Source organism: Hydra viridissima, unplaced genomic scaffold (assembly GCF_058129835.1).
Source record: "Hydra viridissima isolate aposymbiotic clone 2 unplaced genomic scaffold, HvirCarnegie_v1 scaffold_1, whole genome shotgun sequence".
NCBI classification, from domain to species: Eukaryota; Metazoa; Cnidaria; class Hydrozoa; order Anthoathecata; family Hydridae; genus Hydra; species Hydra viridissima.
In genome coordinates this window covers 27,227,845-27,231,998 of record NW_028324300.1, presented here as the reverse complement: position 1 = coordinate 27,231,998, position 4,154 = coordinate 27,227,845, and the positions used below count along the sequence as shown (strand labels likewise).

At 27.0% G+C, this 4,154-nt stretch overlaps 1 pseudogene across 1 annotated transcript; it reads right to left on the bottom strand.

Moving 5' to 3' along the window:
* Positions 1-1,553: 1,553 nt before the first annotated feature.
* Positions 1,554-3,550, bottom strand: LOC149894225 (uncharacterized; annotated as a pseudogene). Its single transcript, XR_016449025.1, has 5 exons — positions 3,533-3,550; positions 3,296-3,319; positions 2,971-2,994; positions 2,806-2,881; positions 1,554-2,727 (listed from the first exon to the last, which is right to left on the bottom strand). The product of XR_016449025.1 is annotated as an uncharacterized LOC149894225 (transcript).
* Between the last annotated feature and the right edge of the window lie 604 nt (positions 3,551-4,154).

Genomic DNA, 4,154 nt, shown 5'->3' with positions numbered 1-4,154 from the left:
CATTTTTATTATTATCGATTTTGAAATAAAAAGTTTCTTTACTTAAATTATTCTTCTAAACAATTTTTAATAAGCACATCATGTTTCTAACTACTTACAAAAATTTTGTTTTGAAACTTTTAAACAAATTCCCTTAAATACCCTTGCACCTAACAACTAACCACCCAAAACACCTAACTTTAGCATTTTCATTATGGTTTTTTTATCTTTTATGTTTTAGAGGGTACTTATAGATAGCAGTTAAATATATTTATAAATTTGCTTAGCTTTATATATTATCATTATTATCATTACTGTTATTATTATTAATATTGTTATTATTATTATCATTATTGTTATTGTTATTGTTATTGTTTTATTATTATTATTATTACTATTTTTTTTTTTTATCTTCATAATATAATTCTTACAGAAATGCTTAACGTTTACCGTATAATGTTCAACGTCGTTTCGTCATTAGTTCCTAGGCTTTGAATTAGTTACTAGGCTTTGTAAGAGCGCGTTCTTCAAATGCACGCGGCCATTGGAGAAAGATCTTTGGAGCGAGTTAAAACTTTTTTCCTTTTGGAATTTAATTATTACTTTAGATATATTACATAAAGAATCATATTAAGATAAATAACCATCGTTAAGATCATAAGATCATGTTATAATTGAAGTAAGTATAAGAAATAGTTATATATACATTTTAATTAGATAAAGTAGAAAGGATTTAAGTAGGTACGCGGACTGATTTTTTTAAATTATTCAAATACTAGAATGTTATATAGCATTAGAAAGCCCTCAAATACAGTATTTCAAAGGTGAAAAAATTACGAAAATCGGACAATTCTATAAAAAGTTATGACGTTTTTAGTAGCAAATTTTCGATATATGGGTTTCTTGATAAAACTGTGGTCAAAAATTTTTTTTTTCTTAAATAAATTGTTATAACTTTAGCAATTCTTATTCAAAAATCTTTAACTTGGTATCAAAAAATAGGTGTAAAAATGGACTTTAATTTTAAACTTTTTTCTAGGTAAATGGCGCATCAAGGGCTCCAGAGGGGGTGCTAATCCATCACTAACACCTCACAAAAAAACACTTTTTCTCCATAAAAGAGTGTTTTTTTTATGAAATTGATAATATTTATGAATAACATGTTGGTATTATCTTATTCTACATCACTAGCGAGTATAACAGGTCAATCTTAAAGTTGGGTGTTAAGGTTGTGGGTAAGGTTTAACATACCCTATCAAAATTTCATTCTTTTAAATATTGTAATATTTACTAAAATGAGTAAATTATAAAAAATAAATATAATATTTTAATTCTTTGAAAAATAGCAACTAGTGGTGTATAAAATTGCCTTTTTTGGAGGGGGCGTATGCCGCCCCTCCCCCTTCCGGCATAAACCTGAAAAAAAAATTTAATAACAATTTTCACAAAAAATGTTAAAATGCTGTCTTAAACAGAGAGAAATTAGAATAAAAAACTGTTTTACCACATTACAAGATGCGTTTGAATATCCATTTTGTCCTTTAAAGGGACCAATTACCCACTCCAATCTAAACAAAAAACACCAAAAAACAATAAGTATTTTGAAATAAAAAATGTAATTAAATTTTGTCTTGGCTTTTAGTGAATGTTTTAATTTTTCAATTCCATTAATGAATAAAATTAAATCATTTTTAACAATAGACACCACGTGAAGGTAAGCCAGAGCCGTCTATCAAAAAAAATTTGCAAGCCATAAAACTTGCTGTACCATATTTGCAAGCTACAAAACTTGCGGTACTCATTTTGCAAGCCATAAAACTTGCTGTATAATATTTGCAAGCTACAAAACCTGCAGTACTCATTTGCAAGCCATAAAACTTGCTATACCATATTTGCAAGTTATAAAACTTGTGGTACCCATTTTGCATACCATAATTAATAATAAGCCATACATTTTTATGAAATGCATATAAGTTAATTTTATTTAAATTAAGAAAATATTAATTCTCCGGTTATAACATCAGCAACAAGCTGGATTTTTTTTCATCTTATAATCAACAGCTTCAATATCAGTTTCATCTTGCTTCCAGTAAGAAATAGTGTAAATTATATCCTGTTGTCTCTTGTTTACTTTTTCTACTCTTCCATCTTAAATAACTGTTTTTGAATCATTAGCAACATACCATTCATGACAAAATTTTCTTCCGACAATTCTTTCAGACATAACATCATCTAAATCATCAAGTTGTTTGGCAGATAAGTGTTTATACAAATTTATAATTTCGCTGGTAGTTAATACACGCAGCTCATGCTCCAACTTTCTTTTTTGTTTTTCATCCATTTTTTGTCGTTTAGATGCTTCTCTATCAGAAATCTTTGCTCAAATTTCACTGTGTAATAGTCGAGTTCTAATTCTATTTTTACGCGCCATGTAAATAGACCACTTAACTACTTTTTCTCTAGACAACTCCTCAAGATTATCAAGATAATCTATAGTTCTATTCTTTTTGGATCTTAATTTGCTAGATATGTAACTAATTGTTGCATTAGGGCATCGTCTTTTGAAATCGCTAAACATACCAATTAACTCTTCACTATCAACATTGTGAAGCCTTGCACTAGCTGTCTCCTTCTTAAGTTCCTCTGTAATAGTAAGGGAGAAATATCTCTTATATTGACTTGTCAAAACATCCTTTACTGCATTAAGACAAGCAGAAGTCATTTCAAGAACTTGGTCATCAATGGGGACTAAGGTTGAAATAGGTTTCAAAACATGCTGGTCAAGCATTGTCCCAAAAAAATCCATCTTTCTACAAAATAATGTACCTGGATCTGATATGCAACAAGTAATTTCCTTCAAAACATTTTCTACCACTTGGAATCGTACCAGATGAAGATGGTCCTAAGGTTAAAAAGTTGTAATAAAAAACTAATATAGCAAATGATGACAAATGGATACACATATTAAAAAGTAATATTATTTAGACATACCACTTGATGCAGAGGACAATGAAACTAAGGTAAAAAAGTTGTAATAAAAAACAAATATTGCAATTGATGAAAAATGATTACAGATATAAGATAGTAAAGTATTTAAAATATACCAATAGTGGCAGATGAGGATGTTCCTGAGGTTAATAGGTTTTAATGGAAAATAAATATTGCAATTGTTGAGAAATGCATACACATATTAAAAAGTAATAGTTTTTAAACTTACCACTTGTTGTAGTTAAAGTTGGAACTAAGGTTAAAAGATTGTTATAAAAAATAAATATTGTATTTGATAAGGAATGCATAACAGGTTTTTAGAACTTACCAACTGTAACAGATGAAGATGGTTCTAAAGTTAAAAAAGGAGTAAGACACCGCATAAAAAAAAAAAAGAAGTTTAGCATTAAATAAATTCACAGAATAAAAATTACTGGTTTTCAAAATTACTAACTCTAGCAAGTAATGAAAGGAAAATTAAACAAAGTATGAGTTAAACCTAGACACACATGTTTAAACGTTTGTTATTATGATTCATAACAAAAGTTATAATATACAAACTTACCAATGGTAGACCTTGTCGATTCAACTAAAGGTAACAAAAAAATTGTACAATAAAAAATAACACCTTGTAATTGTAAATAGTAAGTTCAAAAAATAACAACTAAAAAATTAAAATATAAAGATTATATGTATGTAAACAAGAAGCTGACATTCAGAATGGGTATATACTTATGTAAACAAACATATATAAATTAATGTACATCAATAAAAAGGTAAAGACAATAATAATTATATCTTATATTTAAAAAAAACCTTAGAAACATTGAGTTAATGGAAAAATGTTATGGGAACTATACTTACAAAATCTCAAGAATCGTTAATAATAGTGCTATGATCTAAACAAGAAGCAAATATTAGACATGTTTGTATAATTATTTAATTAATATTTAAAGGATGAAGTAGTATACAACAGGAAAATGATAAAAGAAGATGAATGTAATTTCTATATCATTTTTCAACTAAACACTAAAAAATATGTTTGTTAAGAATAAATCAATATAAATTTGATTTGTAGACTTCTATAGAAATTAGAAGGAAAGAAGCAAATTAAACATCTCATAAAGTAATTTATTCTTAAAAATGTATTTGTTAATACACAAATAAGTATTATTAATACTTATTTG